Source organism: Schistocerca serialis, chromosome 3 (assembly GCF_023864345.2).
Source record: "Schistocerca serialis cubense isolate TAMUIC-IGC-003099 chromosome 3, iqSchSeri2.2, whole genome shotgun sequence".
NCBI classification, from domain to species: Eukaryota; Metazoa; Arthropoda; class Insecta; order Orthoptera; family Acrididae; genus Schistocerca; species Schistocerca serialis.
The window spans coordinates 245,019,545-245,045,692 of NC_064640.1; the positions used below are offsets into that span (position 1 = coordinate 245,019,545).

Consider the following 26,148-nt stretch of genomic DNA (forward strand, 5'->3'; position numbering starts at 1 on the left):
TTTGTGGGTTTTCAAGAACTATGACAACGAAATGCACAGTTTGGTTTCAGCTGGCTTTCATTACTTTAGTGTGGTGACTGACGGTGGTCAGATAATGACTAGACTCATTTGCGCTGATTGTGTATGATATGCCACCGAATCTTCAGTGGATTAGCCCTGTCAAAAACTCTGCTGAGACTGTCCCCTATACATTATTAAAAACACACATCGCGCAGTGAATGGTGCAGTTAGGTGGGTAGAGTGCGAGCAATAAACGAAGGTGGCTCAAAATTTGTACCTGAAAAAAACTGTGGCTCTATCAATAGTGGAATTTATCTTGCGATATTCATTATGATCTCAAGGTTGTAACATCGCATACTAGCTGACTCCAGTGTTAGGAACTGTCCTGAATTTTATATCTGCCGATGGCCTAATTTGGCTGAAATTACAGTTGAATAAAAAAGACATCTTGACTGTTTTGTTCCTGAAAACAACGAGTGTGATTAATCTGCAATGGGTCCTCACGTAATTTTACACATAACCAAATCCGAGGGCAGTCAGATGCGTTTGCGCGCGTTTATGATGCATCCAGAAGGAGAAAGCTGTGTGTGAGGAATGGCATCATGTTGAGGACTTAATGCAGTGTCAAAAGATTGCTGCTGTCATAGAACAGAATGGCCAATATCTCAACTAGTATTTCTCTCCGAAACTTACGTTCATGGGAAATTTCGTTCTAGAACTATCTCCTGTAAGAATACAAACTGGTGTGCAAAGCTTAAGGACGAAAGCAATTTTCGCATGACGTGTCACTGCCAGGAAACATACTTAGATCAACGAAAATAGTACCATACATAGAAATAATTGCGACAGTATAGTGGAAAACGTAACTGAAAGAAGTGCACAATGAGACGAAAAGAAATGACACTTTCATTGAAAGACAGTAATTACACTGAAATCACCGCGATTCTTTGTGGTCCCCTGGACATTACAAGAGGCGGGACATGGTTCTTAACAGAGGGTGTGATCACCAAGAACGGCGATGCATGCTTTGCAACATGCTCCCATGCTGAGGCTGAGGTTGGCAAGGAATTCTTGTGGTAGGGCATTACACTCCCCCACCAGCGTGGTTGACGATTGCTGAATGTTCAGTTGTGTATGTGGACGTGCTGCATCTATACAAAGCATCCCACATGTGCTCGATGGGATGTAAGTCGGAAGAACGACCAGGGCAGCCCATTCGCAGAATATCTTCTCGTAGCAAGAGCTCCGCCACCTGCTCTGTTCGATGCGGTAGCACATTGTAATCAATAAAAATAAAGTGAGGGCCGAATACACCCTTCAAACGGCGCACATGAAGAGGGAGTACAGTGTCACAACAAGGTTGACCGATGAGTGTACTGAGCTGAAAGATGTGGAGGTCAGTACGCCGATGCAACGTTAAGCCTCCTCACACCGTAACACCTAGCCACCAAATAAGAAGGCACCTCCAGAGTCACTACTCATACTGAATCTGCTCACAGACGAGTACAGCAGACGACCGCACTTCTCGTTGGTCCAGTCCCTATGTTCCAGAACCATCGCAAACGGAGCCGCAGATGTGCGGGCGTCAACGCATCACATCCTACTGGTTCAAAATGGTTCAAATGGCTCTGAGCACTATGGGACTTAACAGCTGCGGTCATCAGTCCCCTAGAACTTAGAACTACTTAAACCTAACTACCTAAGGACATCACACACATCCATGCCCGAGGCAGGATTCGAACCTGCGACCGTAGCGGTCACGCGGTTCCAAACTGAAGCGCTTAGAACCGCTCGGCCACACCGGCCGGCGATCCTACTGGTCGTCGGGCATAGAGACCACCCCAATGTAGTCGCCGTGACTCTGATGAGAGTGTGATTGTGTGCCTTACGGTTCTATTAAAACTACTGCAGCTGCATCCGCTGTTTGGCGTGGGTCCCTTCTTGCCTGTTGCTCACTGTAGCGGTTATCTGCTACTGTAGTTGACTGTGGTCGACCACTTCCTGTACTGCTCGCAGCAGTGCCTGTGCCTCGGAACGCTCCCCCTGCTCGTGAAATGAGCAATACCAAACTCCTGGGCTACACTCGTCACACTTCGTCCCTCTTCCTGTTTCCCCATGATTCTTCTCCGTGTAAAGTCATCCAGATGTTGCCTCCGGTCCATGATGTAATGGAAAGCAGCATCATAGTGCAACGTAACTGCTCCCCGCTTGACACACACACACAAAACTTTTCCCTTTTCTTCAACTGCCTCACGGTGCGGGGTCAGCCTCATTTAGTGCTATAATCACGTTTACCTAGCGCCACGTGACGTTAAACTTTCTCTGCATGACTGGGACACCTCTAACAGCATGCACCCGCACTTCTTATCATTTCCACCGGATAGTTAATATGTTACGTAATTTTATCTAGGTCGTCCTTAAGGTTTTCAGAGAAGTATATTGTTTTAAACACCATGTATATCCCAACAAATAACAATAAGATAACGGTGTTTAGCGAACCCGTCTCTCAGCAGATATTCTTGAAACGCTTATTCTCGAGGAAATTTCTGTCGAAGATTTCGACAAACGTCAGACATCTTCCTATGTAAACAATGGATCCAATGGTCATTCCCACTTACTAGGTCTATTTTCGAGTGTTCAGTAGTTTCATTACAAGTCAGTTTAAAAGCATACGGAAAGTCTTGTACCGCGATATGGGCACAGTCCCTTAACAAGACGCAGTAGGTACTGGTCTTAGAAATTCCTGTACATTATCTTTTATAAGTCATATTCCATAGTCCTGTGGGAGGTTCTACTTAGTGTGAAAGTAATTCAAATATTGACGTTTCAGTTAAGTGCAATACAATGATGTGTGACAACATTGTAAAATATTACTGTATTGCATAGCTAGTGTCAATTATAAAGTAGCCTGAAACATTAATTTTAAGAGTTTATGTGAAGCAGCGGGACTTTCTCAGCAGGAAGCTCCTTAGTTCAGTCTAAATTTTCGCCGGCCGGAGTGGCCGAGCGGTTCTAGCGCTACGGTCTGGAACCGCGCGACCGCTACGGTCGCAGGTTCGAATCCTGCATTGGGCATGGATGTGTGTGACGTCCTTAGGTTAGTTAGGTTTACTTAGTTCTATGTTCTAGGGGTCTGATGACCTCAGAAGTTAACTCCCATAGTGCTCAGAGCCATTTCCTAAATTTTCTCCGTATTACATCCATGCGCTCTAAAGTTGTACCAATGTATCTGCCTCCGTTCTGTACTAATGTTAACCCTGCGGGTCTTTTTAGAGGCTGGTTTCGATGATAGTGTTGTCTTCTGTCTTTCAGTATTTGGTTTTGAGAAAATAGAGTTATTGGTGAGTTCTGTAACTTACAATTCATTGTAAACCGGAATCATCGCCAACATTTTTCCTGCAGAATTTGCTATTCATAGCAAAAATTCATATATGCAAGCAAATTTTCAGACATCGGAATTTCTATTTACTAGCTCGACACAAAAGAATCGAGAGAACTCGCATCAGTTAGGAGCTGTGAGTTGTTGTCGTGTCATTTTTAGATATGTAACTGGGTTTTCTCACTGCGAGATTTTTTTGCGTATTTAACATATGCAGACCAAAATTACAGAATATCCCTTGAAAGTATGTTTCAGGGTGCTGTATTACATCTAAAACTATTTGTTTCCTTAACGATTTCCATCAGTATATGAAACAGTATTTGTATTGCAGTTCCTGTATGTCTCTCAAATTCTCTCTCTAGCCTTCCAGGTGAAAGTTATCTTTAGATTTCCTAATTCACTCCATTGAAATGCCAGTATGGAAGCTGCAACATGATTGCGGCTGAAACCCTTAGCCGCTAATGTCACAATTGATCTTCTGTTTGGTCTCATTTAACAAGGACTGAAAAAAAATAAATGCTATAAAATATCAGGAAGAAATGCCCTTCCGTTAAGTTTACTGAGGGACATAAACAAATTCCGTTCATTGTCACAAATACACCTTTGATCTTTGAATGGAGGTAGCACTTTGTGGGTAAAGTGCTGTATTTCAAGTGAAGAATGAGATACTGTGTTCACCTCTGATCTCTGAACGGCCAGCCTGTGTAACACATAGATCTTAACCACTTAACAAACTTACTTACACGGGCTCTCAGTCCATATAAAGTGTGAAGATCTGAAAAATACTTCATTCACTAAGACGATAAATACAAAGGGCAGTCTTTCAGTGTGGTTCTTGTTGCAGAAAAGAGTTGTACCATGGAACACTTTTCCCTACAATAGAAGTTTAATATAAAGTGACGGGAAAAACTTCAACACCAAGAAATTATTTCTGGGTAACGTATTTAAGTAATTAGCACTGCGAGATAAGCTATTGCAAACGTGAAATGCTAGTTCATTAATAACAGGCGTAACCTCCAGAATATTGAATGGAAGCGTGCAAGCGTACATGAATTGTGTTGCACAGGTGCTGGAAGTCAGTTTGTGGGATGAAGTTCCGTGCCTGCTATACTTGATCGGTCAATACACGGACGGTTAATGCTGTTTGTGGATGAAGCTGGAATTGTCATCCGATGATGACCCTTATGTGCTCCATTGGAGACAGATTTGGTGATCGAGCAGGCCAAGGCAACATGTTGAAACTCTGCAGAGTATGTTGGTTTACAACAGCGGAAGGTATGCGAGCGTTATACTATTGGAAAACACCGCCTGGAATGCTGCTCATAAATGGCAGAACAACAGGCCAAATCACCAGATTGTTGTGCAAATTTGCATTCAGCGTGCGTGGGAGAACCACGAGAGTGCTCTGGCTATCATAGAAGATCGCATCCCACACCATAACTCCAGGTGTAAGTCCAGTGGGTTTAGCACGCAGACAGGTTGTCTCCAGGTCCTCGTCTCCTTCTAACCAACTCATGGCCATCGCTGGCACCGAGACAGAACCAGCTTTCATCAGAAAACACAACAAACCTCCAATGAGCTCTCGATTGACACCACTGCGGAAATGGAGGTAATCTGGGGTAAACAGAATGCACGCTACAGAGCGTCTGGGCCGGAGCTATCCTTGAAGTAAGCGATTTGTAATAGTTCGTTGTGTCACTGCAGTGCCAACTGATGCTCAGATTGCTGTTGCAGATGCAGTACCAAGCGCCGGAGCTATACGGCGAACACAATGGTCTTCCCTCTCGGTAGTGCCATGTGGCTGTACGCAGCACGGTCTTCTTGTGACCGTACGTTCTCGTGACCACTGCTGCCAGCAAGCATGTACAGTGGCTACACTCCTACCAAGTCTTTCTGCAATATCTCAGAAGGGATATCCAACTTCTCGTAGCCCTATCACGCGATTCCATTCAAGCTCGGTGAGGTGTTAATAATGGCGTCTTTGTCGCCTTAAAGGTATTCTTGACTAATATCAACTCACAATGTCTACTGTCAAATGTAATTAACTCTCACAATCGTTACAGTGTGTAACTAAAGCAAACCTGATTTGCATCCTCATAGTGGGGTTACTAGCGACTGGCTGAAGTCTGAACAGGTATCATCTCTCAGATGCAGAAACACGCCTACCAACCTTCGTTCATGTTGCACAACTCCTTCTTAGTGTTGGTTTCTTTTTGTCTTTTTTTCGTCAGTGTATTTTCTTATTCCTTTTTCAGATTATGTCATTTTTATGCGCTGCATTCTTTTTCAGAAATTACAAAAATTACTCCGAAAAATTAATGTTTCTCCAAATGTGAAAACGTATTCCAAGGTACAACATGGTCATGTACATAAGAACAAATATTCTACTCAGTTTTAAAACTGTTGCACGGGATAAAATCTCGTCAACACTGTGCCTAATAGTCTTTGCGATATATTGTTACTCCACTACACATCAGTAATCGGCAAGTAATATCAAACTAAACAGAAGTACTATCGAAAACAAGTTACAAGTTAAAAAATTTTGAAAATGGAGTTATTGGAAGCAAAGACAAAGTCCCATTTTCAGGACAGGTGAAATTGCTAAGACATTAACGAAACTTGGTTAATCTGCTAATATCACAAGTTTCATGATGAAAGGCCTTCTTCTGTCTCATGGTGCAAGATGGTGCACGACCAACAAAGTATGGTTTATCACACATTATGTAACTAGTTTTAAAATATATAGAATTTTTACTTGCCAACGAATTTTGCAACTGAAGATTAACAATATATTCAATATAGCTTTAGTGTATCAAACGGCACTTAAAAAATATACAGAACTCGAAATATTTACAAATACTACACAAAACACAACCTCAACAACAACACCAAAACCGTAGAAAAAACAGCGGAAACTGCCTATGGTGGTCTCTAGTGCGCATTCCTTTATGTGATTCTAAAATCAATGTCCAGTTGACTAGACTGAAGTACTGACCAAAAAAAGACATCATGTGTTTCTAGATACACTATCCTCTAGGTACAAAACTCCGCCCTACAATTAGCTGAATTAAGTTACGAGGGAAAATCAATAAGGATAGCCAATTTTTTTTAAATGAGAACTTTTCATCGGGAAAACAACGTTGGAAGTAACACCATTTCTCTTCATGGTTTCAAAAAATGGTTCAAATGGCTCTGAGCACTATGGGACTTAACTTCTGAGGTCATCAGTCTTCTAGAACTTAGAACTACTTAAACCTAACTAACCTAAGTACATCACACACATCCACTCCCGAGGCAGGATTCGAACCTGCTACCGTAGCGGTCGCGCGGTTCCAGACTGTAGCGCCTAGAATCGCTCGGCTACTCCGGCAGGCTCCATGGTTTCCCTCTATGCACGTGGTCCATCTCGTGATAATCTTCTTAATCCCGTCCTGGAAGAAATTTTGTGGTATCGTGTGCACTGCCACGTTATCCGACAGAAACTTGGACTCACGCAGATGCTCCTTTAACGGTGCAAACAGTAGTAGCTGTCTGTATTCACTGTCAGACCTTTATAAATATAACAAATCAGCATTGGACGTTTCATGTCCCAAAACACCGTCATTAGCAATTTTCTAGCAGTAGCTTTGATTTTAAACTCCTGGTATTGGGGAAGATGGATGTTTCCACACGTTGTTCTGCCACTTTAACTGAGTGGCAATGGACCTTCATCCCAAAAAAGGTTACTGTGCGATTGAAAAAGATTTTTCCTTTCTCTTCAAAACACCTTGAATAAGGTTTCGACATTTACAAACGTTCATTTCTTCCTTCGTGCATACGGTCAACATAATAAAGTTCTCTGGGATCACTACGAATAACTAATCACTGACTTGGTAAACAACAAGCGAAAACTTCACGATAGCTTAGAGATTCATGGACGATAGCAATTGCTGAACCGTGTCTTATATTCTACTTATGCGCAATTTCATCATTTCCATATCGAGGATCATCACGAATCATTCACTCAGGTGTTTAGATGCTCCTGCCGTTTTTGGACTTGGGTGACCTACCCGAACGCTCTTCGTCGAAGACAGATACACATCCGCTAGATTTATCCACTAATAAATATTTCGTCCAATAAGGCAGCTATCACCTATGCTGCACGTGCGTCCTGCGAGAAATCTCCGCAGCTTTAGTCCCTTCAGAGTACAGAGAACGAATCAGTCCCTTCATTTCTTGCTTCGTGCATACGGACAACATAATAAAATGTTCTGGAATCACTATGAATAACTAATCACTGAACCAAAATAGCTAACGCACAAAAAACTGTGGAATTAGGGCATATCACTGTTGAGTCAGTGCTGTCCACCTATCGTACAGAGAAAAATGACCTTTACCTATAGATTTGCTATCGGGATGTGCTTCATTTATATTTTAAATAGACGTTAGTTTGTCTCGAATTGTTACTGGAGACTAAATAGTATGAAGTAGAAATGAGTTTTCCGTCTGTCGACTGCGAATCAGTGTTTTGGTAGTTATCTATGAAGCTAGCCCGGAAAACTTACCACACCGAAGAGGACGGCCCCTCTGCAGTTGAACACCCTTGGCCACCGACCAGCAGTTATAAAACCAAACCTGTGCCCACAGGGAACCACGCGGAGCCGATGCCGTCGAAACAACCGTAAGCTGAGAGCCCGAGTTGCCCAGATGTGACCATTTTCGATGTCACATTACTCCATGTTCTCTGCCACTATCATTCAACCCATGATAATGGTGAAATTTCAGTCGCTGAGTTTGACGTCACATATTCGAGGAACATTTATGTGTTTCAAAAATATTCAGCGGTTTTCACTAGATCACTGGGTGGTAACTAACAAGCTCCTGTTAGTGTACTCTGAATAATGAAGATCCCAACAATACGAGAGACTGATATTCCACACAAAACCACCACTTTCGCTGCGTCAACTAAATTCGATGGATCGATCTAGTGAAGGCTGACTTCTAGCCAGTGACCGTGATTCTGTTTATTTACCTCTCTGTTTACAGAGAAATTAAGTCTATCCGTAAAGAGCACGTCACTGGGTAAACGACGGCATTTGCACAGCCTGCATGTTTTGCGCTCTGGAGACTGAACCTGATTATCTGGACAGTCCTTAGTGAGACGTTGTAACATTACTGTTTTGTAAGGGTGTCATTTGTGTATGGCCAGAATTCTCATTATGTATGAACGGCTGCCTCAGTTTCCTGGTAGATGTGGCAAGTACTGTGCTTGAGTCCTTTTAGTGAAAGATGCAAGAACAGCGGTTCATTTTGCTTCATCTGTAGCCATTTTCGATCGTTCAGGTTTCGGTTTATCGGCAACACAGCCAGTTTTATGGATTTTCGGGAAAAGATTCAGGACCGCAGGGTGGGATAAGGGTGGCGTTGGTTGAAATCCTCAGTGATAACACGAATGCTACTTTCTCCCGATACCAAGGCGATCTCAGCTTGTGTCAGCGCCACCAGCTTTCACGTCACCTATAAGGAAGGAGGATCAGTCAAAACCCTGAGAATGAATAAACCTGTATTCAAATAAAAGGGCACAATCTTTTTCCTCGTGTAATTCTGTCTGTGTGATTTATTACACGATCACCCTCTCCATTTGAAAATTACGAGTTGTATCCAAGATTGGGGCTTCCAGAATGGCCACAATGTTGATAACATAACCTCACAGGTTTCCCACCTCTTCCATCTCATACTACTTTAAAGGTGTTTATCCATTTTTTTTTTAATTTTTGAAGGGTTGTTGCACACCTGTAGACCACCCTGTCTGTGTATCTTCTACGTGAATGAAGACAGAAATTTTTGGTAAATTCAACTTACATATACGACGACAAGGTTTTTGTTTTCAAAAGAACCATCCTATTTTTAAGGGGCCGTCAAATGAAAATGGGACTGTTGAAAAAAAGTAAGTAAACTGTTTATTCTTTCAAAAGTAATCACCATAAGTGTTAACACATTTCTCTCATTGTGAGAAAAGGCGATAAATACCTTCCTGGAAAAATATTTGTGATTGCCTATGGAACTATGATTGTACCCAAGCGTGTACCTCTTCGTTCGAAGCAAATTGACGACCACAAATGTGTTCCTCCAAGGCTGCAAAAGCATGAAAGTCGTTTGGGAGAGATCAGAATTGTGTGGATGCTATGGAATGTCAGGTCCACCTGTTGTCTAGGTACGCTGCAGAAGTTTCTCTGGGAAGCACTTACTCATCCTCCATGTAGTCACAAGCTCTCCCCATACGATTTCCAGTATTCCATCTTTCTCGTTTTCATTTGACTGTCCCTAATAGAATAGTACAGCTTCCATATGCTTGCACATACAGCAATGGAATACCATGTACAATTGCGTTTAGAACAAAATTTTCATTAGCCATTCACAGACGTTAGGCAACGGCCTTGCCGCAGTGGATACACAGGTTCCCATCAGATCATCGAAGTTAAGCGCTGTCGGGCGTGGCCGGCACTTGGATGGGTGACCATCCGGGCCGCTATGCGCTGTTGCCAATTTTCTGCGTGCACTCAGCCTCGTGATGCCATTGAGGAGCTACTCCAGTCACAGCAAACCATCATAACAGCCGGAAGAGCAGTGTGCTGACCACACGGCCCTCCCATCCGCATCCTCAGATGAGAATGACACGGCGGTCGGATGGTCCCGGTGGGCCACATGTGGCCTGATGACGGAGTGCTTAGCTTATTCATAAACGTTCCATGTTCCCTTCAACAGACGTACAAAAAGCGCACAGTATGGTTTGAAACACAAACATAGCCAAAAAAAAAAACATGAGTCAGACATGCCTCGATGCACATTGAGTATTGAACGAACAAGATAGCAGCATTAGCAGGACCCCTTGCCCGTAGCGTCATGAACTGGCTACCATTTTTTTTCCTTTATTGAAATTTCCATTCCCCATCAGGGGCAGGCTGGCAGCAGCATAAGTGCTGCTCTTCAACCAAGAGACATAAATAGACAGGAAGACATTTAAAATAATACAAAGAAGAAAACACGGCGGAATATAGAAACAAAAAAAGCCAGAACAGAAGAAAAGAAAGCATACAAAGCGGTGACTGTAAAATAGAGATAAAAATCTAAAAAAGTATTTTACCCAAAAAACACACTGGGTTAAAAGGCACCAGGCAAAGTACAGCTGGAGCATAAAAAGTCGCAGAACGATTAAAACAGCCACGTGACAGACGGCGTAGCATGGAACAATCATGGACGATAATCAGGTCGAGCACACAATTAAAACCACATCACTAGATGTCACTGTATAGCGGCACCGAAACACTACAATAATGCAGCACACTGAGAGCGAATAAAAACCTGAGAGGAACTGCCAGGGGGGGGGGGACAAGAGAAAAGGAGGCGAGGAGTAGGTGAGAGGAAGGGGGATGATGTGGGGGGGGGGGGCGCTGAAGGAGGGCTGGGGAAGGAACAGGCAGGAGAGGAAAACAGTCAAGCTGCAGGGACTCAGGGGGAAGAAGGGAAGCCGCGCTGGGACGAGGAGGGGGGAGGAAAAGGGGGGGCTGTGGAGGGGTAGTAACAAGGCCAGGTCACAGTTGGAAAGAAGGGTAGACGTCATGGCGTAGTTCAACATCTGGGAGGGGGAGCTGCTGGAAATTGCCCTGATGAAGCAGATGGAGGGTGTGGAGGTGGAGAGAGGGAGGGATACAGCGATAGAGGTGTGGAAACTGGCGGGGGGTGGAGAGGAAGGAGGAAACCAAGGGATGGTGGACGGGAGGGGGAGGATCAAGCCTGTGGATGGTGTAAAAGATGCAGAAATGTAAGAGGAAAAGGAGGAGGTGGTGGAAGGGGATGAGGTCATACAGGAGTTATTTGGGTGAAGGAAGATGGATCCGGTAGGCAAGGCGGAGCACATGCCATTCGAGGATAGCATTCTAGAAATACGACTTCATAAACATTGAGATGCGTGAAAAACAAGCTCAGATTACCCGTACCATACTCATCCTGTGTTTAATAACGATAGTACGTGGCGATTTCCAAGAAACTTCAAACATGGTTGTAATCGAAGCTTTTCTAAACTTCTTCTCGCTTACATGATTACATCAGATATTTAACACATTAACTCACTTGTAAAAAATCAGACGTTTGAAGCAGTTTTGCACTAGTATGTTCGATTCTTTAACGAATATGCGGTTTACTGGAAATAACGGAAAAGCAAAACACAAGAGAGGTGTTCTCAGACGCTGAAGAACAATGTTTATCTTACCTGCGTGCAAACTGACACTTTCCTTTGTCAAGTCTGCGAGTACTGTGTGGACATTTGTGATACCAGAGAGTGTCTACAGATCGTGCCATTACGTTTAAGTTATTGTATTATTGATATTGAGGAAATATAGACGATAAAACATGTAGCCAGGACACAGGCTATTGCTAATCAGAAGCTTATCTTCTCACACACTGTTACAAAACAGTTAAAATTATTTACTGACGTCAGATTGCTTTCATAAGAATTTATCTAACTAAAACTGCACTCTTTATGATCAGAAGACTTTAAAATTAAGAAAGGGAATGATTTTGCGTAAAGTGTGATAAAAAATAAAGAAAAACTTAGAGCAAACCCTCGGAGACACCGAGTGTTAGGAATCACACACTACCTTACTATTATGACTTTAGGATAACTCATTAGTCGGGCAATCCAAAAAGCTGTACATACAGCAAGGCCACAAAATAAGCCATTAGCCACGCGACATTTCTCCCCGCATTCTGCTACGCGCAGGGGCGAAATCGGGTTCCACCTTCATTAAGGAAATGTCCGAGCCCGGAGCGATTTAGTGAAACTGGGTAGAATTAATTTTCGTCGCGAAGTACAACGCCAGCTTAATTGTTTTTCCGCGTAAGATGGTTACATTCGCCGAGAAATTAATTACGTAATGCTGCAGAGTTATTCGGATAACACGGTTCACTCTGTACGTAATTAATGTTGTACTGTTAGTCTTCAAAGAACATTACGTGAAGCGACAGCGAACAGATTTAAACAATTCCTGCGATACGTAAATTTTACAGTAGCTGCAACAGTTTAACTTCATTGCATTTACCGTGTTCGGTGTTTCTTAGAGACCCTACAACTGTGCCATTTATGATTTTAGTAATAAAACACTGAAGCAGTAATGTATTTTTTCGTTCATAGTACGACGCATTTCGAGAATGTATCATCTTTATGTAGCGCGGAGAAATTTGGCGTTAATGGGCTATGACAGCAGACGACCGACGCGAGTGCCTTTGGTAATCGCATGACAGCGCCTTTCCTGGGCTCGCGACCATGTAGATTGGACCCTAGACGATTGCAAAACCGTGGCCCGATCAGATGAATCATGATTTCAGTTGGTAAGAGCTGATGGTAGGGTTTGAGTGTAGTTCAGACCCAACGAAGCTATGGACCTAAGTTGTCAATAGGGCACTATGCAAGCTGGTTGTGACTCCATTGTGGTATGAGTTGTGTTTACATGGTAAGGAGTGGGTCCTCTGATCCAAATGAACCGATTATTGACTGGACATGATCATGTTCGGCTACTTAGAGAGCATTTACAACCATTCATGGACTTCGGTAGGAGAATGTTTCTAGAAAGGATAAATGGCCGGCCGACGTGGCCGAGCGGTTCTAGGCGCTTCAGTCTGGAACCGTGCGACCGCTACGGTCGCAGGTTCGAATCCTGCCTCGGGCATGGATGTGTGTAATGTCCTTAGGTTAGTTAGGTTTAATTAGTTCTAAGTTCTAGGGGACTGATGACCTCAGAAGTTAAGCCCCACAGTGCTCAGAGCCGTTTGAACCATTCATGGACTTCAGTTTCCCTAACAGCGATAGAATTTTTATAGATGACAATACGACAAGTCACCGGTCCGCAACTGTTCGCGACTGGTTTGAAGAACATTCTGGACAGTTCGAATAATGATTGGGCCACCCAGATCGCCCGACATGAGTCTCATCGAACATTTACGGGAAATAGCTGAGAGGTCAGATGTTGTACAAAATCATGCACTGACAACACTGTCTCAGTAATGGGTGGCTCTAGAGACAGGATGGCTCAATATTTCTGCAAGGGACTTCCAACGACTTGTTGTGTGCGTGCTACGTCGAGTTGCTGAGCTACGCCGAGCGAAACAAGGTCCGACATGATATTACGAGGTATCCCATGACTTTTGTCACCTCAGTGTATATACCGCATACAGCGAAAGCGGAAAAAACGCCATCCGCTAAGTCAAAACACGGGCGGAAGTGTGTCTTGAATGATCGTGACTGGCTCTCACTGAAGAGGGTTGTCACGAAAAATAAGAGGACAACAGCTGCAAAAATCACTGCAGAACTGAATGTCACACTCGCATACCCTGTCACCAACAAAACAACACGAAAGGAACTATGTAAGCTGCTAACTGCAGGGCAGGATGGAATTACAAAACCAGACATCAGTGATGCAAATGCCCGTTTAGGAAAATGTCGTGCCAAAGCCATAAAACCTGGTCTGTGAACAATGGAAGCATGTCATTTGGTCGAATGAGTCTTGCTCCATACTGCTTCCATCTTCTGTCCTAGTTTACGTCCTAAGAGTGAAACATAGTGGGAATTCGGTGATGATTTGGTCAGCCATATTGTGGCCTTCCGTCGTTGCTCTGCAAGGTCGAGTTAATGCAAAGGATTATGTGACTAGTTTGGCTGACCAAATCCATCTCATGCTACAATATCTGTTCAAGGTTATGCCGCGTTCCAAAGTGACAGGGCACCTGTTTACACACCTCGCATAGTCTAGGACTGATTTTGTTAGCATTAACGTGAATTGTCGCATCTACCCTGGCCACCACACTCACCAGATCTCAATATCGTTGAGCCTTTGAGGTGTACTTTGGACCAACAGTGTGTGTGTGATGATACGCGTGTGAGCGGATTTCTGTACACAGGAGGAGGCACAGTACTCCAAAGAGATAGAAAAAAATACTATGTCATAACATTAAAACGTAAAAAATGACAAGATTAACATTTTTTTCAATCATCTAACTGCAGTAAAACCACAAAAGGATTACTGCAGGGGAAGAGAGAGAGGGAAACACGCGCGCAAACATCACATAAAACATCAAAATAAGGATTTGTACTTGACAATGAGAATAAATTCTCGAAACGCGTCCTGGTATGCATTAAGAAATACGTAACTGGTGCAGTGTTTTATTATTTAGATCAAGAAGGAGTTTATTCAGACAGACTCTGTTCGTCTCTGATGAATACTGAACTACAAACACATAATAAGCCATTCGTGATTAATATATCTCTCGTTAGGCCAAGACGTTATCAAATTCACGAGCTGTAAATAAAATGGGTCTGATATTGACATTCAACCTTAGATACATACTTTAATCTACATCTATCCCTGTGCGCCGCGGTGTATGGCGGAGGGTATTTCGTGTACTAGATAACTCCCCCCACTCCCCCCCCCCCCCCCCCCCCCCCCCGCCGCTCCTTTACTGTTCCAGTCGCGAATGCTGGAAGGGGAGAACGGATTGTTTGTAAGCCTCCGTCTGAACTCTAAACTCTCTAGTTTTCATATGCATTGTTTCTTCTGGAGATATACTTAGGAGAAGGAATATATTGGCTATATCTACTGGCAACGCACGCTCTCGGAATTTGACAGTGTACCATATTATGGTGCACAATGCCTCTCTTATAGCCTCTGCCACAAGAATTCGACGAGCATTTCAATGGGGCTTTCGTGCTTATTAAACAAGCCTACGACGAAACTCGCTGCTCGTCTTTGGATCATCTATACTACTTCTGTCTACAGGGTGTCCCAGGAGGAATGTTTAATATTCAGGGATATGACACTAACGATTATTAAAAGCAAAAGAATCTTACAAACATGGGCTTTCAACTCCATACCTAAAGTGCTACGAACACTTCTTCAGAAGAAGAGATGTTTCACAGTAGCGAAGACGAACAAGTCTCATAGCCCTAACGTATGCACTTTAGAGACCATGTTCAGCGGCCATTTTTTTCTTAGTGTGGTCCATACATTACCTCTCAAAATAAGGAATGGAAAGACCCTGCAATAGAAGAGATTTGTTTCACAGAATAGAAGATGAAGAAGTGCTCATAGGTCTTAAAGTAAGTATTTTGGGGTCCATATTTATTAGACTTTTCGCTTCGAATGATCACACCTGCCATATCTTTGAATGTTGACCATTCCTCCCCGTACAACGTGCATACTGTCTGGTAATGGTCCCAGACTTCCGAACAGTAATCAAATATCGGTCGAACGAGAATTTTATTAGCTATCACCTTCGTGAGTGGATTGCACTTTCTGAGAATTCTTCCTGTGGTGTCGTCCGAAGAACAAGTTGCCATGTTAAAGTTGATACATCGCGACGGAACGACGGGGATTCAAAGAAGCCCAGTCGCTGCAAGAGGCAACGACGAATAAGAGACAGCGTAGACACACCCTCAAAAGTTCTATAGGCCACCGCTGCAGCCTTAGAGACCTACTTTAATCTACGTCTATCCCAGTACGCCGTGGTGTATGGCGGAGGGAGTGCCGCTCAGCCCACTCTGCAGTCATCTCCGAAGACGACAGCGACTTCTCATTACAGCCAGCAGTGTGAAAGTTGTATGACACAGAACCAAGGAGCACAGTTCATTGTCAGTTCCAGTTTGAGAGAAGAGACTATTATTTTATACTGTACCAAGTGATAAGTGTTCACTGATAGTTACAAATATTCATGACATTTCTGTGGACATGGATCGTTCAGAGTTCAGTTTTCCATCTTGATCAATTTATAATAAATCGATTTAATATTTTGTATATATTGTAATGTCAACTCGGCCTCTTCCAGAAGTAGTCTAAGAACCCGCCATAGTGCCGACTACTGTTTTTTGTCCAGCACAACACTTCCAATGAACCTCTGTCGCCGTATGCCTCTGTCATGATTAGTTTTATCTGTTCACTCTATTATAAATCGCTTCACAGAACTGCAATCCAAACCTCTTCTCAAAAGTTCCCACATATGAATGCGTATAGTGTTAAATTTTCTAATTAGTTCATTCTCTTCTACGCTGAAGAGCCAAAGAAACGGGTACACCTGCCTAATATCGTGTAGGGCGACTGCGAGCACGCAGAAGCGCCGCACTGAATGTCTGAAGTAGTGCTGGAGGGAACTGACACCATGAATCCTGCAGGGTTGTCCATAAATACATAAGAGTTCGAGGGAGTGGAGATCTCTTCAGAACAGCACGTTGCAAGGCTCCCCTACTGCAGCACTCAATGCTGCAAACCGTGTACGTATCAAACTTCCTGGCAGATTAAAACTGTGTGCCCGACCGAGACTCGAACTCGTGACCTTTGCCTTTCGCGGGCAAGTGCTCTACCATCTGAGCTACCGAAGCACGACACACGCCTGGTACTCACAGCTTTACTTCTGCCAGTATCTCGTCTCCTACCTTCCAAACTTTACAGAAGCTCTCCTGCGAACCTTGCAGAACTAGCACTCCTGAAAGAAAGGATACTGCGGAGACATGGCTTAGCCACAGCCTGGGGGATGTTTCCAGAATTTCGTGTACATATCCTTCTTTCGCGTTTACAATCCACAATGGCACCACCAACAGTCGAGCTTTAGAGGGGTTGCAATGTTCGTGATGTTTTTGGGACTAAAGTGACATCCAGTGACTAGTAAAGAGTCGAAGTCACTGAGCTGTCCTAACCGACCCATTCTGCTGTCACTGCTTCTCTACTAACAGCTTAATACTCTACATCTACATCTACATGGATACTCTGCAAATCACATTTAAGTGCCTGGCAGAGGGCTCATCGAACCTTCACAATTCTCTATTATTTCAAGCTCGTATAGCGGTAGGACAGAACGAACACCTATATCTTTAGGTAAGAGCTCTGATTTCCCTTATTTTATCGTGGTGATCGTTTCTCCCTATGTAGGTCAGTGTCAACAAAATATTTTCGCATTCGGAGGAGAAAGTTGGTGATTGGTATTTCGTGAGAAGATTCTGTCGCAACGAGAAACGCGTTTCTTTTAATGATGTCCATCCCAAATCCTGTATCATTTCTACGACACTCTCTCCCATATTTCGTGATACTACAAAACGTGCTGATCTTCTTTGAACTTTTTCGATGTACTCCGTCAGTCCTATCTGGTAAGGATCCCACACCGCGCAGCAGTATTCTAAAAGAGGACGGACAAACGCAGGGTAGGCAGTCTCTTTGGTAGATCTGTTACATTTTCCAAGTGCCCTGCCAATAAAACGCGGTCTTTGGTTAGCCATCCCCACAACATTTTCTATGTGTTCCTTCCAATTTAAGTTGTTCGCAACTGTAATTCCTAGGTATTTAGTTGAATTTACTGCTTTTAGATTGAACTGGTTTATCGTGTAACCGAAGTTTAACGAATTACTTTTAGCACTCATGTGGATGACCTCACACGTTTCGTTACTTAGGGTCAAAAGCCAAATTTCGCACTATTCAGATATCTTTTCTAAATCGTTTTGCAATTTGTTTTGATCTGATGACTTTATTAGTCGATAAACGACAGCGTCATCTGCAAACAATCTAAGATGGCTGCTCAGATTGTCTCCCAGATCGTTTATATAGATAAGGAACGGCAAAAGGGCTGTAATACAACTTTGTGGAACGCTAGAAAACACTTCTGTTTCACGCGATGACTTTCTGTCAGTTACTACGAACTGTGACCTCTCTGACAGGAAATCACAAATCCAGTCACATAACTGAGACGATATTCCATAAGGACGCAATTTCACTACAAGCCGCTTGTGTGATACAGTGTCACCTCTTGTTATCTTGATGGGTCTGCCTCTTGCGACATGTAGTGGTCAATTTCGCGTTACATGGGAGTATTCGGACACTTTTGATCAAGTAGTGTACATTGCTCAAGCGACTGCACAGTGGAATGTGGAGGTTATTTCGTACCAACACTCTATTTTAGTCCTAATCCATTATCGTATGAAGCGAGGAAAAAACAGCTGTCCTATTCTCCGGAATGAAGCCTAATTTTTCTTATCCTTTTCTCCGGCTTTGTACGCGAGATGGTTACAGTGGAACTGTCGCATAGTTTTTCTCAAGTACCCTCTCTTAATTTGCACACAGGGTTTCGAGTGAGTAACGTTTCCATTCTTCCATGTATTCCCATTCCAGCTCCCTGAGGATTTATTTTACAGCGCCACATGGATTATATCAATCTGTTTATTCGATATTTATCCATATTTAACGAGATATTCCATTCTTTCCACCAAGTGGAAATAATGTCGAAGTCGATATGCGTTTCCTTAAGATCATCCAGCGACTTTAATGTAGCAACAGCATCGGAGGTGAACAATCAGAATTTGTTGCTGACTATATCTGATACATAATTTATTTATATTGAATACAGTAGCCGTACTATTACGCTTCCGATGATAAATTTATTTGTATTGGACATACGCCATCCAGAATGAGGTGCTGTCTTGCACTATTAAAAATTCTTCGAGACAACCACACGTTTGGAGAGATACTTCGTATGATCGTGTCTTAGTTTCTAATCGAAAATGTGGGTTACTGCCGAATGTATTTCGGCCGTTCTAGGAAAAGAGAATCGTCGTCTTCGTCTGCATCTACTATTTGCAAGATATCATGTATGAATTAAGTCAGCTGTGTTACCTGACTCAGTGCAGTTTTTAAGTAAGTCTCTCGCTGCAGGTGTGTCGAAATGTTGAAGCTTATAACATTCATTTCCTGCAACACATCGACACTGGCGTTTAATTCTCAGCCTGCGTTTCTTGTGTCCTATTTCTCAAACGGGAGCAACACACACCCTTCACGTAGTACGATACGCAGTGTGAGTGATTGTGAATAAATATGAGCTAGAAAGAAGACAGCATATTTAATGTAAAATCCAAGAGGAATTCCATCAGGTATTGGAACCTTATTCGTTTTGAGTTGCCTCAGTTATTTTCCGATATCGGGCGTGCATACCTCCATATTTCTTACTTGCCACTGTATGTGTCGGCCAAACATTGGAATGATAATATTATTATGCACGAATACATTTTCAGATATGAAAGGAAATGCAATATTTCTGGATAGTCTGACAGTGAAATTTATTTTAAGGATTACGCATAGTCAATCTACGGATGCAAGACTTGTCATTAACTTTTCTCGTCCAGATTTCCTACAATCCCGTTTGTAGCAATAGTGTGGTAGTATTTACTTTCACAATAATTTCAGAATATTAGCATTAAATCATGCTGGATCTTTGCTGCCTTTTGTTACTTAGGTTGGCACACATTTATTTAGGAGAGGAGTTAGGACGTATTTGAACTTTGACTGCACCTATACCGTGTTTATCATTTCTGTTAAACGCAAGTATCGCAGCATATGCATATCGACATCACGTCACAGGCAAACCTGCTCTTTAGCAGATGTAATACTCTCTCTGCCCGGAAACAGCGCTGCGAACACGTGTCACGGCCGCGATAGTTACTCACACTGCTGCTCTATACGCGTAAATCTCGCGACCGCACATCAATAGACCAGTTGCTGCTATCCAGTGAAGCTGATCGCCACGTGCCGTAAGATTAACAATGTGCCGACCGTTATTTGGCATGGACTTTTCAGGATCAATGATTCGGATTTGTGTGTTTACGGTTCTCGGCAACTTTTGCTGCTTTAACGGTTTTCGCTTCGCAGCGGAATTCACATTGTGAACCCCATGTTACCCGTTTCAGTCACTGGGGTGCATCGACCATGTTAACAGACTAGTATTTCGGTATCAGAGTACCACACCAAAACAGTATTTCTCTCATCAAAGTCCCTAATCGACTCTGGTGACTCTCTCGAATAGATCGGCTTTGTTTTTGCTAAGGGGTCTAAAACATTTCTTTCGCATGTGAGGTGTCGGCAAAATGTAGCTGTAATATAATGTTTTTAATATTAATTCAGTTATTATTTGTTTTTCCGGTCTTAAGCTTACACAGACATAGAGCATTTCTCATCAGAGGAGATCCCGATTTGTTTATTAGGTTGGTGCATTAAATTCGTAGCGTTTTTGTTTTGCATGTTGGTATTCCGGTTGCTATAGATTTATTTATCGATTGTCATTTTTATTTACGATTCACTGTTGCTATTTGAATTTGCATTAGTAGAAGGCTGACAGCAGCGGAGCCAGCCAGAAACATTTGCACTGTGTATGGGAATAATGTCATTGGACAGAGCACCTTAAGAAAATAGTTTTCTGGTTTCAAAGAGGATCCTTTTGACATTAGTGACTCTCGACGTTCAGAAAGACTTTCGGGGTTTGATGAAGATCATTTAAAAGCATTAATCCACAAAGATCCACGTCAGTGGACTCGACAACTGGTAAATTTGATGAACTGTCATCATACCAGCAGCGTGGGGCATTTGCATGCAATGGGGAACCTTAAAAAAATTGGGTGTATGGGTACCGCATGCTCTAAGACAAAATCACAAAAATCGGCGAGTGGCTGTATGTGCATCCCTGCTTGCTCGCCATCAAGTGGCTCATGAACAACACCGATCATTCCTATCCTTTATCCTTACTGGTGACGATAAATGGTGTGTTTATGCTAACATAAGGAAACGAAAAGAGTGGTTGAACCCAAAGAAATCAGCAGTGCCCCGTACAAAGACTTGCGCCCATCCACAAAAGATAATGTTATGCATCTCGTGGAACAGTGACGGTGTAGTCTACTACGAATTGCTACCCCGAGGTTTAACCATCACTGCTGACATTTACTGTCAGCAAATGAGACGTCTTGCAGACGCAGTCCAAGAACAACGATCGGGAGTTGGGTTGGGAGGCTATTCCACTCCCACCTCATTAACCTGATCTTGCGCCCTCATATTTCCATATTTTCCGCTCTCTGTCGAAGAACCTTCAAGGAACTTCCTTTCCGGATGAAAATGCACTCCGAACATGACTCGAAGAGTTCTTCGTCTCAAAACCACGTGATTTCTACAGTCGCAGAATCGTAAAGTTATCTCAGCGTGGCAGACTGTTGTAAATAGTGAAGGAGAATGGACTATCCATGACTAAAGTCAGTGTTATGTGTATCTTTTATGTTTATTACACTTATGGAAAAATGCTACGAACATATGGACCAACCTAATACAAATTATCTTCAATGGCATTGCCAGACTGTTGTAAATAGTGAAGGACAATGTATTATTGATGACTACCTCTTGTGTTATTAAACTAATCGAAAAACATATGCACCAACCCAATACAAATGACCTTCAATGGTCATTCTGGAAATAAGGCGTAAATAGTACACAGCCTGACAAAAGAAGTGAGGAGGAAAAGAATTGAAATTTCAGAGTTTGAAATGGTGTACGATATTTTTGCAGTGATAACAAAATCGAGTCAAATTTATAGAGAACTCGGCAGTATAAGCCCAATTACCAATATGACGATGCACCCACTCTGGCGTGGATGGATGTACTGATTCAGTGGGGAAGGATATCATAAAGCAGTTGCACCCTCTCTTGAGGCAAGGTGGCCCAAAACTGTTTTAACCTGTCCTTGATATCCTGTATACCGGCGCTGGGACAACGTGAAAGTCAGAGCTGATTACACATATATTCTATTGGGAACATACACTACTGGCCATTAAAATTGCTACACCATGACGATGACTTGCTACAGACGCGAAATTTAACCGACAGGAAGAAGATGCTGTGATATGCAAATAACTAGCTTTTCAGAGCATTCACACAAGGTTGGCGCCGGTGGCGACAACTACAACGTGCTGACAGGAGGAAAGTTTCCAACCGATTTCTCATACACAGTTGACCGGCGTTGCCTGGTGAAACGTTGTTGTGATGCCTCGTGTAAGAAGGAGAAATGCGTACCATCACGTTTCCGACTTCGATAAACGTGGAATTGTAGCATATCGCGATTGCGGTTTATCGTATCGCGACATTGCTGTTCGCGTTGGTCGAGATCCAATGACTGTTGGCAGAATATGGAATCGGTGAGTTCAGGAGGGTAATATGGAACGCCGTGCTGGATCCCAACGGCCTCGTATCACTAGCAGTCGAGATGACATGGGTCTTATCCGCATGGCTGTAACGGATCTTGCGACCACGTCTCGATCCCAGGGTCAACAGATGGGGACGTTTGCAAGACAACAGCCATCTGCAGGAACAGTTCGAGGACGTTTGCAGCAGAATGGACTATCAGCTCGGAGACCGTGGCTGCGGTTACCCATGACGCTGCATCACGGACAGGATCGCCTGCGATGGTGTACTCAACGACGAACCTGGGTGCACGAATGGCAAAACGTCATTTTTTCGGATGAATCCAGGTTCTGTTTACAGCATCATGATGATCGCATCCGTGTTTGACGACATCGTGGTGAACGAACATTAGAAGCAAAAAATGGTTCAAATGGCTCTGAGCACTATGGGACTTAACATCTGTGGTCATCAGTCCCCTAGAACTTAGAACTACTTAAACCTAACTAACCTAAAGACATCACACACATCCATGCCCGAGGCAGGATTCGAACCTGCGACCGTAGCAGTCACGCGGTTCCGGACTGCGCCCCGAGAACCGCTAGACCACCGCGGCCGGCAACATTAGAAGCGTGTATTCGTCATCGCCATACTGGCGTATCACCCGGCGTGATGGTATGAGGTGCCATTAGATACATGTCTCGGTCACCTCTTGTTCGCATTGACGGCACTTTGAACAGTGGACGCTACATTTCAGATGTGTTACGACCCGTGGCTCTACCCTTCATTCGATCCCTGCGAAACCCTACATTTCAGCAGGATAATGCGCGACCGCATGTTGCAGGTCCCGTACGGGCCTTTCTGGGTACAGAAAATGTTCGACTGCTGCCCTGGCCAGCACATTCTCCAGATCTCTCACCAACTGAAAACGTCTGGTCAATGGTGGCCGAACAACTGGCTCGTCACAATACGCCAGTCACTACTCTTGATGAACTGTGGTATCGTGTTGAAGCTGCATGGGCAGCTGTACCTGTACACGCCATCCAAGCTCTGTTTGACTCAATGCGCAGGCGTATCAAGGCCGTTATTACGGCCAGAGGTGGTTGTTCTGGGTACTGATTTCTCAGGATCTATGCACCCAAATTGCGTGAAAATGTAATCACATGTCAGTTCTAGTATAATATATTTGTCCAATGAATACCCGTTTATCATCTGCATTTCTTCTTGGTGTAGCAATTTTAATGGCGAGTAGTGTATCTGGTGATCGTGCTAACCGCGGGAATACTTCAACTTCACGGAACAGTTTATACAAACACTTGTTATGTGTAGTTGAGCATTGTCTTGTTGAAAAGTAGCACCACGATACTGTCGCATGAGAGGTAAAAGAGAGGGCTCAGGAGGTGATGTAACATTCTGCCGTCTGGGTTCCATCTATCGCTACCAGTATAGACCACAATTCATACCTGATGGTTCCCTACACCACGACGACAGAAGTGACACCTGTATGACTTTCCAAAATATTTTAAGAATGGAACCTCCCCCGAGGCCGCCAGCATACTCGCCGACGAGCGACGTGCAGGGCGGTGCACAACCGCGATTCATCACCGAACACAATGCGACGCCAGTGATCAACAGTCCGTGCATACCGGTGACGGCACCACTTCTAACGTAACCATTTTCTAAAATAGCTCTCCCCTTTTCGGTTATTTTAGTTATTCTTGCGGCTGTCCTACTCGATTATGGGAGCTTTAAATGGAGAACACGCGGTATTACAAACATGACCTTGTTTTTAATACCAACACTTGTCTCTTGTACTTTTCAAATATTAAAGTTGTACTGTTAAAAATTGAAAATTTCAATTTGAAATAATAACAGTACAAGTCAAATTACTTTGTTTTATTGTACAGGGATAGTCAAACTTTCTTACCTACCGCTCACTTTTGTATCCTTTTTAGTAGTAAATTTTCTAACCACTCAACAGTTTTAAAGTAATGGTGATTTCTAAAGCATAGAAGTAATTTTACGTTATAAAATTTATAAAGCGGAGTTGCAGCTAGTTAAAGTATGTAATAATTATTACTTACCAAATACTTTGTTCAAAAGGTTCAAATGGGTCTGAGCACTATGGGACTTAACATCTAAGGTCATCAGTCCTTTAGAACTTAGAACCACTTAAACCTAACTAACCCAAGGACATCACATACATCCATGCCCGAGGCAGGATTCGAACCTGCGACCGTATCGGTCAGGCGGTTCCAGACTGAAGCGTCTAGAAGCGCTCGGCCAAACCGGCCGGCAAGTACTTTGTCAACGTTTTATGGATAATTAATGAACACGTATTTATCTATGAACCGCCTACCACACGCCATGGAAGCCGGAACGTCCACTAGAGAGCAGTAGGGACCAGATTGACTAACACTGCTTTAGCATGTAACACACTTCCCTAACAATGCATAAACTCATCGAGTCTTGTGCTAGCAGTTAAGCTACGTAGTTCCATATTCATATCGAAGTAACGAGTGCTACGTTACGTTTCTAAATAACTGAATTACTCAAACGCCTTTCTCCTACGAACCGACGCAACACTTTCCATTCTTAATTATACATTCTAGCAAATTCTTCATTCAATTTATCCACGGCGCGGTTTTGAGCGACCGCTCCGTGCTGAAGCCCAACAACGACTATACGCTCACGTTAACTTGGCGCGTGGCTAGTAGCACTAGGAAGTTGTTGACGTTATACAGAAGGACTATTCTCGCTCCTAGAACTTAGAAATACTTAAGCCTAACTAACCTAAGGATATCACACACATCCATGCCCGAGGCAGGATTCGAACCTGCGACCGTAGCAATAGCGCGGCTCCGGACTGAGCGCCTAGAACCGCTAGACCACCGCGGCCGGCCACTGATAATGGCGACACGCGGGTCCGACGTATACTACCGGACCGCGGCCGATTTAAAGGCTACCACCTAGCAAGTGTGGTGTCTGGCGGTGACACCACAATGATCACACTGTAGTACGCGGCGCGTTGTGGCCGCGCGGTTAGAGGCGCCATGTCACGGATTGCACGGCCCCTCCCGCCGGAGGTTCGAGTCCTCCCTCGAGTATGGCTGTGTGTGTTGTTCTTAGCATAAGTTAGTTTAAGTAGTGTTTTAAGTCTAGGCACCGATGGCCTCAGCAGTTTGGTCCCTTAGGAATTCACATACATTTGAACATTTGAACAGTGTAGCAGGTAGTCCATTACTCGTTCTCGGATGTCAGGCGCATATATGAAGTGGTTACAGTGTGCTTGGTGCACAATACAGCGATCCTTCCTTGTGGTGGTCAGGCGTGGCCGACCGGTACCTTGACGAAGAGTCTGCCTACCAACACGTTCCCATGTCATCTAATATCGGGCCACAGTCGCATCCGAATGCTCCACTAATCTGGGTGTTGCACGACTGGACCAACAGGCCAACTGGAGACTCACAATGAGGCCTTGTTCAAACCGTACCAGTTGATGATAACGCGGTCTCACACAAGTACGCCATACCGCGTCCTTCACAGTCACTATTCGACATCAGTCTCCGTACACCCCCCTTGTACAGTCGAGTCTCTAACTGTTGCCACTTAGAATAACTCAGAAACTGTGATAGTAGCTCAAAGGTTTGTGGGACAAAAGTTGCGTGGGACAATGGGGGCCATAATATAACGTTGGTGTTTTGTTGCTAGGTGGGGTCGCTTCAGAGATATGAACGTCAACTTTTTTTTTTTTTTTTTTTAAATGGGATGCTA

The 26,148-nt window shown here is 43.5% G+C and overlaps 1 protein-coding gene and 1 pseudogene across 1 annotated transcript in view; one reads left to right on the forward strand and one right to left on the reverse strand.

Moving 5' to 3' along the window:
• LOC126470775 (protein artichoke-like) overlaps positions 1-26,148 on the reverse strand; it is a 420,235-nt gene that overhangs the window by 172,835 nt on the left and 221,252 nt on the right. The window lies entirely within an intron of this gene.
• Positions 9,786-9,903, forward strand: LOC126472169 (5S ribosomal RNA; annotated as a pseudogene).